This window comes from Dasypus novemcinctus, chromosome 19, assembly GCF_030445035.2.
Source record: "Dasypus novemcinctus isolate mDasNov1 chromosome 19, mDasNov1.1.hap2, whole genome shotgun sequence".
In the NCBI taxonomy this organism is placed as follows: domain Eukaryota; kingdom Metazoa; phylum Chordata; class Mammalia; order Cingulata; family Dasypodidae; genus Dasypus; species Dasypus novemcinctus.
In genome coordinates, this window is record NC_080691.1 from 27,789,660 (window position 1) to 27,804,935 (window position 15,276).

The window sequence follows — 15,276 nt, forward strand, 5'->3', positions numbered from 1 at the left end:
ATGGGAGGACATACAATGTCCAGTAAGTGTCCCTGCACTACACCCAGGTCACCTCCAAGTCCTGAAAATGCCCCCACATCACATCTCTTCTTCCCATTCCCACCCTCAGCAGCTACCATGACCACTTTCTCCATCTCAGTGCTACATTTACTTCCATTACTAATCCCATTAGTTCCAGAATAGAGTATCAGTAAGTCCACTCTAATCTATACTCTATTCCTCCGTTCTGTGGGCCTTGGAATGGTTACGTCCACTCCATCTCTGTATTGAGAGGGTGCGTCAATGCCAGTTGGATGATGGATGCAATTCTCTTGTTTGCAGTTGTAGGCACTCTTGGCTCCCTGGTATGGTGGTTGACCTTCTTCACCTCCCTGTTAGCTGGCTGGGGTAAGTCCAATAAACCAGAGGGTAGGAGTTGCAAATCTGTTGAGGCTCAGCACTTGGCTATCATGTGGACAGTCCAGAGATTCACATCCACTGAGTATACACTAAACCCAAGCACCAACCACAGATCCGGTAAAAGTGACTGGAGAGGCTTGTGAACAAAGATCACATCTGAGTCCAACTCCATCACACTCAGGAACACAAACTCCACAGTAGGGCCAACTGACATGGCACTGAAGTCCATCTATCATGACCAGGGAACCTGTGGGTCTCTGTAGCCCTCAAAAGAACCATTATCTGGGTTTATATCTACTTTAGCTGTCCCTGGGACTCTGCGGAGGTGTGCCTAAGGGGAACCCCTCTGATGACCTCCTGGCTCTTTTTTGGAGACTCATAGCCATAGAAACTCATTTGTCCTTTCCATTTCCCCCTTTGTTTAGGGTCAAAAAACATTTCTGACTCCTGTCATTACATGTAGGCTGACATATTCTGCTGGTTGAGGTGACCATTTTATTCAAGGTCGTTCTCCAGCCACATCATCAGCTGGTATTTGGTAGTAATCCCTTGGTGCCAGGGAGGCTCATCCCCAGGAGTCATGTCCCACGCTGGGGGGGTGGGGTGGGGTGGGTGGCAGTGCATTTACATACTGAGTTTGGCTTCAAGACTGGCCACATTTGAGCAACATGGAGGCTCTCAGGAGGTAACTCTTAGGCACCTTGCAGCTCTAGGCCTAGTTCTTATTTCAGGCCCACAGGCCCACAAGCATAGTCATTAGCATCAAGGGCTCATTGTTGGACTATCCTTCCTTATTCGTCTTAGCCATTGCTTTCAGAGGATTGTTGCTGTTCCATTAGGGAATGTGGCAGAGCTCCCCCAGCCAGGAACTCAGCACTCCCTGAGCCATCGTTCCCAACTGTAACCACTATGAAAATATCCAAACATTTTTATGCATCCTGCACATATGCCCTGGAGAACTCCCTCCCAACCATGCGCCCCCCCACCAATCACACCCCATACCAGTATTCCTCCCCCGCCACCATTGAACCCCTCTGTTGTCCAAAACCTTCTTGACAATGAAGCCCAATATATTGCCAGGTTCCATTAATAGTAAAATGGAATATAGTGATGGGTTTAGAGGTTAGATATAGAATACATACTAATTTAGAAATATTCAAGTAAAAGTAAATTGGGGCATCAAAAAATTTAAAAATGAAAAAGCTTTGTTTTTGATGTTTTGCCTTCCATCACTGCAGTACGTGTTGCCCTGTATGCACATTGGCAAGGCAACTTCTTCCATCTCTTCCTCAGGGTCTACGTCCTTTTTCTGTTTTTTTTTCTTCTAATTATTAAGGTTGTCTTCCGAAAAGTTTTAGAGCACAGTAATTCTTATATACAATATACAGTACTCCCACATATTCAACATCAGACACTTTGTCCCTTGCCCAGCAATAATCTTTTTACATGTTCATACTATGTTTACTGCAACTGATGTACAGATATTGAATGAGCTTTTGATCTCACCTATTGTGTCTTTCATTCCCATTAACTCTGTTACTTTTCTATTCTGGATTTCAAGTTTTTCTTTGTGCTTGTTCAGTATCTCTTTCATCTTGTTTGTTTCTTCAGTCTTGTTGCCTTTATTTCAATAATTTGATTTCAGAAATTTGTGTGAATCTCATTAATTAGTTCTCTGCAATTGTGCATTTCTTTTGGGGCTTTGGTATGTTCCTTTTCCTGGAATTTTCTTAGTCTGGCTTTTAAATTTTTGCTGATGCGTAAGTATCTGATTAGGATGCAGTTTACTCACATGCTCAATATCTTTTTCTTTTATTGGGATTTAATGTGGGAGGCTGTGGGTTACTGTTGGTCTTTGATTCTTGGTTCAAACTGGATTGTTAGGGTTGTCCCTGTTTGTTTCTCAAAACTGGGCTCTGGTCCCACTGTGTTAGTCAGCCAAATGGGTGCTGATGCAAAATACCAGAAGTCTGTTGGCCTTCATAAAGTGTATTTATTTGGGGTAGAAGCTTAGTTACCAGGCCATAAAGTGTAAATTACTTCCATCCCCAAAGTCTGTTGCCCCATGTTGGAGCAAGATGGCTGCCGACATTTGCCAAGGTTCAGGCTTCCTGGATTCCTCTCTTCCCAGGATTCATTTCTCTCCAGGATCTCCTCCTCTGTTTTCTCCACAAGGTCCACTGTATACTCTGTGACTCTCTAGGCTTTGCCTCTTTCTACAAGCTCACATGTAGACTGTCAGGCAGACAGCTATATCCTCTCCCTGGGACTTGAGCTGTGTCTAAGGAGCTGTCTCTGTTTCTCTGGTGGTGTTCTCCTGTGTGTTCACTTCCTGGGCTCCAGCTGAAAAACTCCAACCTTCACTTCTGCCATGTTTTCTGTGTGAGTCTCCACCCACCAAGCGGGTAGGAATGCAACATCTTACTGACATGGCCCAGTCAAAGCCTTGATCGTTCTTTAATCCTGTGATCCTCTGAAACCAGTATAAACTAGTATGGCCAGAGGAAAAGACGTTTTCAAACATAATCCAGTAGTTCTTTTTTGAATTCATCGATAATATCAAAGTGCTGCACCCAGTAATGGGTTTCAGACCTGCTTCCTAGGGCCTTGGGAGGGACTGCGGAAAGGCCAGCAAAACCCTCTCTAACGTTTTTATTTTCTCATGTGTACTACCTAGTTCTGCCAGCAGATGGCACTCCTTGGCAGCCTTTCCAGTTCAATGCAGGGTTGGAATGTTTTTGCTGTAACACAGACCGGAGGAATGTGATGGAGGTTCCTGCCTGGAGAGTAAAAGCCTTGTAATAGACACTTTCTCAGAAAAGTTCTTCAGCTTTGTCTGGCAGCCCTCTCCCCTTTCCTGGGTAGGAAATGATTCCACTCCCTTCTCTGTCCTCAACAGTCATTCCTGGTTAGTAGAGAAGGAGACTGAGAGGGTCAGATCTCCTTAGTTCCTTGTAAGCTCCCAAGGCAAAGTATGGCACGGCCCCACATGGCCCAGTAGTGCTCATGGGACACAGCAGATCAAATTTGTTGGTCAGAGGCTGAGTTAGCCTTAGACTGTGTCCCTGTTTGTCATCGTCATCCTCCCAGCAGCACCTCTCAGGGCACAGAGCTTTGTTCCCTATTGACACCAGTGATCCCGATGCTTACTGAAAGGTAGGAAGCACTCACTGGTGGCTGTTGATTTCTTGGGTTCCCTTTTCCAGCTCTCCAGACCTGGTACACACCTCCTCTTTCCCCAGCCCCATATCTGCTGTGGGGCTGAGTGGGCACCTGCCCACTGGTCAGGTGAGGCCCTCCTGTGTGGCTGCATTTGTGTCCTTCCTACCACCTGTGTCCACTGGGGTAGGATGGGGTCAGAGAGTCTTTTCAACTTTTCTGAGCTAGAGACAGTACCTCTTGAGTGAGTTAATTCAGAGAGAGGAGAGTGGAGGAGCATTCTGTCCTGGGCGCAGTCTCCCTGATCTGCTTCTGCTGCTTGCTGTGTGCCTTAAGGGCCATCACTGCTCCCTCCCAGTCCCGGGGCTTCCCTCCTGCTTTGTGCCCACCTGGTGTGGCCAGCTTAGCTCCTCTGGCTTGTCAGACCTTCGTGCCAGTGCTGTCAGCTCCCCCCAGGCAGGACAGGCATCCCTGGAAGGCGCCAGCAGAGGCCCTTGGGGTGCAGAGGGCAGAGGCGCCTCCTGGGGCTGGCAGGCTATGGCTTTCCTCAGGTGCCACAGGCTTTCTTTCTCCTCTGGGGAAAGCATCTTCAAGAGCAGGTGCTCTTTCCATCCTCCTTGTTAAAAACCACTCACTGATGAATGACAATCTCAGGCACATTTTGTGAGTGGAATACCAGACCATAGTCGGGAACCCTGGGCTGGCAGCACCAAAATGCCCAGCTAGAACTTTCCATGCCCCTGTCTGGGGCACAGGCTAGTTGGAATCCAGGGGAACTGGATCTCCTGTTGCTCCCTGCCCTGCCCCACGTGTCCTTTTTTGCATGGAATTGTCAGGTCCCCTGGGTTTAGGACTTGGTCAAGCACCTCCCCAGGATCTAAGTCAGCTTCAGCCCAGATTAAACAGAACAAAGAAGAGGTAGAAAGCACCATGTGTTGATTATTTTGACAGATTTTTTAAAAAAGAGACACCCCTCTCACTTTGAGTCCTTTATAGGTTTTCAACCAGATTTTATCAAGGAGAAAATGGGGGCTCTTTTCCTACTCTTGTTTTTACTATATAGAGAGGGGAGGAAATCTGTAAAATGCCAGTTAAATCCCCCTCTCGCAGGAGCGCTGCCAGCAGTGGGCCAGAACTTGTCATTTATTTGTGTGTGTGTGGAGTTCCTGGCTTATTAATGATATTGTGTTTGCGGGGGTGTTTGTTTATTTCATTGCTCTTTTGTAGTTTCTTTCATTTCAGCCCTTTCCTCTTCCTTCCCATCTTTCCTCACATATTTGCCACAGCTATTGAACATCACCGTGTGTGTATTTGTCTGAGTGTGTATGCATACAAAACGCCACTGTACACACGGGGCCCTAGAGTTGTGCAAATTAAATTTCTCCCTATCTTTCTGAGAAACCCTTGGTGTCTTCTCTGTAACACAAGCAAATGCTAATGCTGTCTTTCACCTTCAAAAACACAGCCCACCTCCACCTGTTCAGCAGGCAGGTTCATGTCTGTTGTCAGGTCTGTCCACAGGCCTCCTTGTTCTCAGCCTCAAGCTGGAGGCAGTGGTGGGGGAGGCGTTAGACCTGTCCTTAATTCAGAACAGCCCATGTGTCCATTCCCAGAGCACCAGGCCTCCTGACCTGCTGGGCCCTCCCCTTCCAGGAGCTTGTCGTGGTGGTCTGAGCAGAAGTGCCCAGTGCCAGGCAGCAGAGTCCCCAGTGGGGCAGGAGGTCAGCTCCTCTGGTGACTGGCTGCATGAGAATGGTGAGTGAGCAGCACTGCGTGTTCCTTAACTGATGGCTGATGGGATTACCCACCTGTGTCTCATTAAAAGACACCTCTTGGCTCTAGGAGTTGTCAAAATCCATGGCTCAGTGCTGCAGCCCTGGCTGTGATTTGTTTCTTGGGGGCTTGGGATGAGGAGATCATGAAAATCATCCTTTGCAGACAGACACTATCAAGATTATTTGGTTCCCTTTAAGCAGTCAGCGCTTAACTGGCAGGTGTGGCTGAAGCCAGGAAAAGGGCAGGCATGTGCCATGTCTCAACTGAACCCCAGTTCTGGGAAGCATCTCCCTCTCCAGCTGCCCCACGTCCTCCCTGATCTTACCTTTTAATAGATATTCCCCAACTAACCCATGCAGTAGTGGCATCTACCTGCAGACATTTCAAACATGCAAATTTTATATGTAAAAATGAACAAAGATTAAAGTCTCCCCAAGAAAGTAACAAAAAAGATACCTTATTGAGAGAAATATAAACTAAAAATGTTAAATTAGAAACACCAGAAATTCCTCTCAGATATCCAATTCAATTGTAAATGAAATGTCAATAAAATAAGGTCACATACTGTGTGTAAGATACTATACTATTTATATAATTTCTCCTTATCAAAAATAAGTGTAAAATTGGCTTCCTGCTTTCTTTAAGATAATTACTTTTTAAACCTCTTCTAGAGAGTTGTGTGTGGTTTCTACCATAATACTCCCACTTGCATTCTTGATCCGTGCTACCATTTTATTTTTGTCACATCATTATGCCTGTTGAAAATGTTTGTATTGATCCATATTCCACTGATTATCATTTCCAGGTTTATTTCAGAGAATTGCATTCTTTTACCTGTAGGGACCCAGTGTATTAGGTTCCCTGCTGACTCTCCAGGATGCACGTGAAGTCAGAAGGGCTTATGAGTGTATAAAGGAATGAATGAATTTTGGAAAACTGTCCTTCACAATGGCTTTATGTATCCAACATTGGATGAGGGCTATAGTTTTGCAATCATCTGGTGAATCCAATCAAGAAGGACAGTGTCTGTCCCAATGAATGAAGCATTGACTAGGTTTATTATATGTGTAATCAAGGTGTGAGCCCTGGAATATAGCCCTTATTAGATTTATGGACTGTGTTTCCAATGGAATGCACAGCCGAGGTTCTATTCACCTTGAGCAGAAGGAGCTGGACAGGGCAGGACTTAGGGAGAAGAGCAAAGTGCTACTCTCTTCTGGAACTGGTGTCACTACCTAGTTGGCCTCACCCTGTCTTCCAATTTTTGGGTTCTGATGAGTTCTCCCAACAATAGACGTGAGAAGACCTCATTTATTTATACTTTTTATGAGCCTGACTATATTCAGATTTTTTGAATATCGAAGGATCATCTTACATTTTCTTTGGCGAACCTCTGCCTCACCATATTCACGTCCTATTTTGGCAGTTCGTGTGGTTTCCCTACTTTTGTCTTGAATCTGTTTCACTGCTTTAATTGCCTCTTCCAAGATTCTAGGTCTTTGGTGTTAATTGCAGTAAGCACTAGCCAGATTTAGCTATTAAATTTAAATTAATTAAATTTAATTCACACTAACAATTTAGTCCTGCAGGAGAACTATACAAATTGAAAGTATCCAATAGGTACATATGGCCAGTGGCTTCTGTAATGCACTGTGCCAATAAGGTACATTATCTTCATTGCAGAAACTACTAGTAAGCATATTGATCTTAATTGTAGGTATTCTATTTTTCTATTTATAAATGATTATAAGTCATTTGCTTTTCTTTCTATTCATTCCCTTCTGTGTATTTACTCAAATTATTTTTATTGTCTTTCATTTAAACTCCTAAGGTAAGGGGTATATATCATTTAATTCTGTTAATTAATATAAATATTTCTCACTATGTAAGGTGGAGAATTTTCCTGGGAAAATTGTTTATTTTTTGTGACTTTGACAATTTTACATAATATATTCCACTATTATTTTTCATAATGTGTATTTTTAAATTTGTGACAAGATTATTTAGAAGAGATTTCCCTTAAGTTTCAGTTCTTAGATTATATTTTCTGTTGTCATTATTTTCTGGTATTAATTTCTTTTGAGTAGGGAATGTTGGTTATATCTTCCCAATTTTTGAAGTTTCCCTCCATCTTATTTTATGAATCATTTGTATGATGTCCTTGAACTTCTTAGAGATCAATTTTCATTCTTTGGGATGTTGTACTTTCATAGATACATTTGTTGAATATCGTGGAATTCATTCTACTTATTTTGAGAAACTAATATTGCTCTTATCAAAATAAGTAAGAGACAAAAGCAAAACAGATGATAAATAAGTTTAGTAGGCCCAACATGGTGACTTCATGCTAAGTCTGTATCAGTAAACCAAAGCCTAATTAAGTTCCTGTGTCTTGTGAAGGGTTCTTCTCCCAGAACCTGAAATCTGAGAATACCCAGTCATGACTCACCAGCTCCTTTTTCCTCCTGTAGCTTAGTTCCTCTAAATAAAAGCTAAGCCAAGTAAGGTGAACTATCCTTAAAACTATGTTCTTTAAGACTATCTTACTCTGAGTATATGAGCCTTGCTCTTGGGTTGAATGTTACCTAAGTCAGGAGTCAGTTAATAAAGGTATAAGATCCAAAATATTAATCTCCTGGGTATTTTTTTGCACAGTTTTGGTGATGAGAAGCGAATCTGAATGCACCATGAAGGGCCCTGGAGACAAGAAAGAGAGAAGAAGGTTCCTGCTGAACTCTGAGTTTTCTATCCTGTCCACCATCTCCAAGATTCATGAGTGAGTCCCTCTTGGATCTGAGCTCCACTCCTTTGTGTCTGAGCTCTCCAACTTCACAAACTTTCAGTGCAAAGGTCATGGGTCAGTCTTTTGGATGAGAAAATTCAAATTTTGACTCTGAGTCTTTAGCCTTAAGGTTCAGTCCACAGTTTCATTTTTCCTGTGGCTGGTTTCTTTGACCTGTACATGAGTTCAGAAGTGAAATGGTAAAGATAGGATACTCATACTCTTAAAATTTTGATTCTTCACCCTCTGGCACACTGGCGTCTTACATGTTCCAATATTACGGGACTGGAAGCTGTGTATATCAAACAAATTGGCAGTATCTGACCAAAGACAATCGAGAATTTTTTTTATTCCCCCTGTCGCGACTTTTTTTTTGCGTGCTGTCTGCTCTCTGTGTCCATTTTGCTGTACATTCTTCTGTGTCTGTATTCATTTAGTTTTCCCTACCCCCTTGCGGCTTGCTTGCCGTCTGCTCTCTCTGTCCACTTGCAGAGGGCTCTTCTGTGTTCTTGCTTGTCTCCCTTCTTTTGTTGCGTCACCTTTGGTGAGTCAGCTCTCTGTGGCGTCTGCTGGCTGGGCGGCACTGCGCAGTGTGTGGACAAACTTGCCTTCACAAGGACACCCCGGGGTGCAAACTGAGGGCCTCCCATATGGTAGATGGGAGCTCATCTGATTGAGCCACAGCCGCTTCTGACAATCTAGAATTTTAATATCACTGTGAAACATTTCAAGTAGACAAAATTACTCATCCAAAGAATGTGCTCCCTAATGGGACATTTCTCCTGCAAGGAGCTCTATTCAAATTGGCTTAGAGATACATATAAATATAATTTTTTTATGTGACAGTTATGTAATCTAAAGCTTCTTTACAAATAAAAAAATTAAAGAAATTGCAGTATTTTAAAAGTTTCATTAAATGATTCTTTGAAAAAGGCAAATGAGAAATTAAAAGCTCATGAGATGTCAATATTTTCTGTATTTCTTTGTTTTTATGTTTGATTAGTGGTTTAAATTTTAAATTGGAAGTATAAACTCTAATTGTGTCTGTCTGCTTGGTGTATGATGTTTTCCTACCTTTGAATTTCATTTCCAAATTAACTTATAAAACTCCTTCAAAGAGCTCTATTCCAGTTGGGTTAGAGATAACATATAAATTAACACTCCTAATGTTACAGAAATCAAGTAAACCAAATATCTAATATTGCCAATGGGCAAAAATTGTTGCTAGACCTAAATCTAAATATTCTGAAGAAAATTAAAGTTCACAAATTGGGATAAACCTTTGGAAAACAGGGCTCATTTAATATTATTAGTCAAATAATAATGGGCATGTCTTTGGAATTATTAATTTAAGTACAATATAAACATATCATTTCATTCTACTTGGGTGTGTTCTTCCCAACTTTATGAAGTTACTGGTTAAATAAGATGGCATTATATCTAATAGATCTTTAAGTTGATGAAAATGTACATTCATATTGAAAGAATAATTGTGTTTTGAAGACTGTTAGCTTGAAGACTGTTTCCAAGATCTTTCTGCTCATTTAAATATGTAAGGTTTGCATGATGTGTTTTGTTAAGGGAAAAGAAAGTTTTGTCTCAAAGTGGAATAAGTGGTGGTTGCAGAACCAGAAACAGGATTATGTAGGACAATCATGAATTGATACAGAAATGTGTAGATGTTTTGCAGAAAATGAATTTTGTCATGGTCCTGGTTGGCTAAGACTTTACAGGTTTATAAGATTTTGAGGAGTTTTCTTACCAAAGAATATCTTCATACAATGCTAGAATTTTATTTTCTCTCTGTTAATAGGAATGTTTTCTTGAATTATTTGTCTGCTCTTAATAAGAAGTTATGAAAGGTTTTCCTTAACTGAATATCTTGCTTAGAAGGCAAACATTCTGTCTCTTATCAGAATAATTGCCTCTGCTTTATATTTTACATACCATCTTTTATTGTTTTAGGGAACAATTCTTCTCAGTTTTGAAATAATTATGTATAATTTACAATCACACTACCTCCACTCTTTGCTTTTAAAAAATCCTTTATTTTATTTTGTTTTTAATTTTTTTTTTGCATTTTCAGTTATCTTCATTAAATGTTATTTAAAACACTGAGAATACATTGATCTCATTGACAATATACTAAAATTATTTACTCAAATTATATATATTTGAATTTGTATGCATTTGTAGTGATCAATTTTTGAATTTAAAAATGGAAAAATATTTCTACTTTATCTTAAGATCTGATTTTCCACAATATAAGTGAATTCACAGGTGAATTATTCCCATCATGCCATCTTCTTTTAAAATATATTTTTATTTACTTTTAAAAGACATATTGATCGCACAGAATGTTACACTAAAAAATATACGAGGTCCCGTATATCCCACTCCCCACACCCCCTACTTTTCCCACATCAACAACTTCTTTATCAGGGTGGTACATTCATTGCATTTGATGAATACATTCTGGAGCACTCTGCTACACAGCATGGATTATAGTTTGCATTTGTAGTTTACACACTCCCAGTCCATACCGTGGGTTATGGCAGGATATATAATGTCCTGCATCTGACCCTGCAATATCATTCAGGACAACTCCAAGTCCTGAAAATGCCCCCACATCACACCTCCTTTTCCCTCTCCTTCCCTTCTGCAAATCCCATGGCCACTGTGTCCACATCAATGATAAAACTTCTTCCATTGCAAGAGTCACAATAATTTTGTAGTAGAATGCTAGTAAGTACACTCTAGTCCATGTTTTATTCTTCCATTCTGAGGACCCTGGGGTGGCAGTTCCTACTCCACTTCTCAATTGAGAGTTGGGCTTCAATCCCACATGGCTGGTGGATGGGACTCTCATGCCACCAGCTGTAGTAGACTCTCTCGGTTTCTTAGTGTGGTGGTTGTCCATCCTCACCTCCCTGTTAGCTGACCTGAGTAAACATCTACTCTCCAGGTCACTGGATTTACCCAGGTTGGACTTTTTAAGCTTTTCATTGAAATTATCATTCATATTTGATCATCCATAAACAATAAGTATAAAGTATAAGTTGTGAATTTACAAAAGAAATATGAATATCACCATACATTCAGGTCTCCCATATATTACCCCACCACCAATACCTTGTATTGTTATTAAACTATTGTTACAAATGATGAAAAAGCATTGTCAAAACATTATTACAAACTATAGTCCATATCTTTTTTTTTCACTTTTGTTATTGTCATTTTTTAAAGATACATAGATCTAAAAAAAGACAAAAAATAAAATAGTGCTGTTAAAAAAATAAAGATACATAGATCACAACAAATGTTATGTTAAAAACTATAAGAGGTTCTCTTATATACCCCACATCCCACCTCCCCTACTTCCGCATCAACAACCTCATCATTGTGGCACATTCATTGCATTTGGTGAATACATTTTGGAGCGCTGCTGCATCTTATGGATTATAGTTTACATTGTAGTTTACACTCTCCCCCAGTCCACTCAGTGGATTATGGCAGGATATATAATGTCCAGCATCTGTCCCTGCAATATCATTGAAGACAACTCCAAGTCCCCAAAATGCTCCCACATCACATCTCTTCTTCCCTCTTCCTGCCCTAAGCAACTACCATGATCACTGTCTCCACATTAATGATAGAATTTCTTCCATTGCTAGAGTCACAGTAGTTCTATAGTAGAATACCAGGAAGTTCACTCTAATCCATATTTTATTCCTCCATCCTGCAGATCCTGGGATGGTGATATCCACTCCACCTCTATATTGAGAGAGGGCTTAGATCCTACATGGTTGATGGAAGTGATTCTCCTGTTTGCAATTGTGGCTACTCTCGGTTCCCTGGTGTGGTGGTTGACCATCTTCCCCTCCCTGTTAGCTGACCTGGATAAGTCCAATGAACTGGAGAGTAGGATTTGCAACTCTACTGAGGCTCAGGGCCCAGCTGGCACATGGTCAGTCCAGAGTACACACCAACTCCAGCACCAATCACAATTTCAGTAATAGTGACAAACGACGCATGTGTAGAAATATCACATCTGAGTCCAACTCCATCACACTCAGGAGCACAAATTCCAAAGCAGGGCCCACTGACAAGGCACTGAACTCCAGAGCTGTGACTGTAGAACCTGTTTATTTCCATAGCCCTCAGCAGCTCCAGTACCTGGGGTTGTATCGAATTTGGCTATCTCTGGGATCCTGCTGAGACGTGTGTAAGTGCAACCCCTCTGATGACCTCCCAACTCTTTTTGAAGTCTCTTATCCATATAAACTCATTTGTCTTTACCATTTCCCCCTTTTATTCAGGGTCTTTTTCTAGTTGCTTCACCAGCTGGTGGCTGGTAGTAATTCCTCAGCACCAGGGAGGCTCATCCCGGATAGTCAATTCCCATGCTGCAGGAAAGTAATGCATTTACATGCTGAGTTTGGCTTAGAGTATGTCTACATTTGAGCAACATGGATGCTCTCAGGTGGTAACTCTTAGGCACTCTGCAGCTGTGGGCCTAGTTGAAATTTCAGGCATACAGACTCAAGAGCATAGTCATCAGTATCAAGGGCTCATCATTGGAACACCCTTCTTCACTGGTGTTTGCCCTTGCACTTGGGGGATTGTTGCTGTTCCATTGGGGAATGTGACAGAGCTCCCGTGGCTAGGAACTCAGCACTCCCTCAGTTGTCGTTTGTAACTCTAACTACTATGAAAATACCCTCTGAATATCCTAACATATTTATATACCCTATATACATGCCCTGGAGAAATCCCTCCCACCCATGCCTCCCCCATCAACGACACCACACACCAGTGCTACTCCGCTGACATAGTTGAACCCCTGTGTGATCCAGAACTTCTTCAATAAGGAAGCCAAATATATTGCCAAATTCAATTAGTAGGAAAATAAAATAGTAATGATAGGTTTAGAGATTAGAAATAGAATGCATACTAATTTAGAAAAACTAAAATGAAGTAAAAAATAAGTTGGGTTCCACCTTTGGTGTACTTTGTCCAAACTCACCCAGTTAATAATATCCTGTTGTTAGTATTATAGACTTGTTACAGTTTATGAGAGAATATTTTCATATTTGTTTTGTTAGTCAGTCCATCTTATACTACAGGATTCATTGTATTATACAGTCTCATGCTTTGTACAGTCCATTCAGAGTATACGCTCAGTTGCTCTCACGTTCATCAGAGAGATGTTTTGTCATCACTAGTCAATTTTTGAACATTTTCATTATTCCAAAAGGAAAAATCCCATATCTGCTTATACCCCTATTGTCATCTCTAAGAATTGGTATCATATCTTTGCCATTGTTGCAAAACTCTTACAATATGACTGTTAACTCTAATCCATAGAGTTACATTCATTGTAATTTTCCCATATGCTGCCATATATTTAACAGTTTGTGAAGGAAGAACTTTCTTACACTATTAACAAGTCTTCAACAACACTGAAATCATTGTTATATAATCCCTACATTATTCTCTAGCTTCCTTTCAGTTGAAATATTACATCCACAGACTACGCCTGTCTATCCCAAACACATTTTTAAATCTGTAGTTATATTCACTATAATGTATTATCATCAACCTTATTCATTACCATAGATTTACAATAATTCTTATTAAAAATTGTACAAACATTAGGCATCAGGTCCCATTCACTTTCCTAGTAACTTATACTTTAGAATTTACCTCTGTGAGTTTACTCATTGTTTTAGTTCATATTAGCGAGACCATACAATGTTTGTTTTTGTGTTTGACTTATTTCATTCTACATAATGCCCTCAAAGTCCATCCTCAAAACCAAACGTGATAATGTGACATACTGCATTCCCACAATCAAACCATCAATGATGTATTCTTGAACTCCTACCATCCTTGGGATTTTCCAGAGAGTCCCTGGAAAATCACAAAGAATTTTTTCTTTCACCTTGCTAAAACTAGTTTTATTTATTGATATGTTATCAGCTGCATGAGAAATAGTATCAAATTAAAAGGATTTTCTAAGATTCTTGTAGTTAATTTATGTGATGAAATGTTATGGGTATAGTAATTCCAGAAGTTTTATAAAGTTCTTCGACATTTCTCAATATGCTCACTGCCTTGGAGATGTCCAAGTATTTGTCAACCTGATATTGGACAACAATATTATTTCTGTTCATGAGTTCAGTTATTCTTAAAATAATATTTAATGAACTCTCATGAAATCATTTACTTTTTTATCTTTTAAAAAATTTATACTCGTTTTTATTTTTTTTTAAAGATTCTTAGATTACTAAATGTTACATAAAAAATGTAGCAGATTCCCATATGACCCACCCCATAACCCTCCTCTACTTTCCCACATTAACATCCTTCATTAGTGTGGTACATTTTTTATAATTGATGAATACATATGGAAACATTGCCACTAAGTATGGATTAGAGTGTACATTATAGTTTAATGCATCTTCTCCACAATTTTGTAAGTTATGACAAGATATATACTGGCCATAATAAGTCATTGCAGTGTCATTCAGAGCAATTCAAATGTCCAGAAAATTCCCCCTTATTACACATATTTTCCCTTCTCCCTCCTATTAGAACCTTTGGTGGCCATTGCCTGCACATCAATGGTAAAAGACTTTCCATTGTTAGAATAACAAGTGTATAGGAGAATAACAATAAGTCTACTCTAGTCCAATCCCCCAATCCTGAGAATTCTTGGTGATACCCACTCAGCCTCTGATTGAGGTCATGCTTAGATCTCATGGGGCAAACAGATGGAACTATCTTGCTTGCAGTTGTAGACTCTGTCTTTTCCTTGGGATGGTCATTGCCCATCATCATTTCCCTGCTAGTTGTCCTTGGTGAGTCCAGTGAACCGGAGAGGAGGCAGTGACAGTATGCTGAAAATCAGGGCTTAACTGGCTCATTGAAACCCCAAAGATTGAAGTCTCTTGGACATAAACCTATCAAGTCTAGTACCAACTATAGGTTGAATTAGAAAGGGAAGAAAAGCCATGTGTTTGGAAACCACAACTGAGAACTCAGTCCAACTCTGTCACACTTAGGAGCATAATTGCCAAAGTAGGGCCCACTGGCAGGGTGCCGAACTCCTGAGCTGGTAGCCCTGCCTATGTCTGGATGTCTCCAGAGCCCTCAGG

At 40.5% G+C, this 15,276-nt stretch overlaps 1 protein-coding gene across 2 annotated transcripts in view; it reads left to right on the plus strand.

Moving 5' to 3' along the window:
- LOC131274580 (proline-rich protein 36-like) overlaps positions 1-15,276 on the plus strand; it is a 241,317-nt gene that overhangs the window by 142,976 nt on the left and 83,065 nt on the right. For both annotated transcript variants that reach the window (XR_011646511.1, XR_011646512.1), the window contains one exon: positions 7,990-8,110. The gene's annotated coding sequence lies outside the window, so the exon portion shown is untranslated. The remainder of the gene's footprint in view (positions 1-7,989; positions 8,111-15,276) is intronic.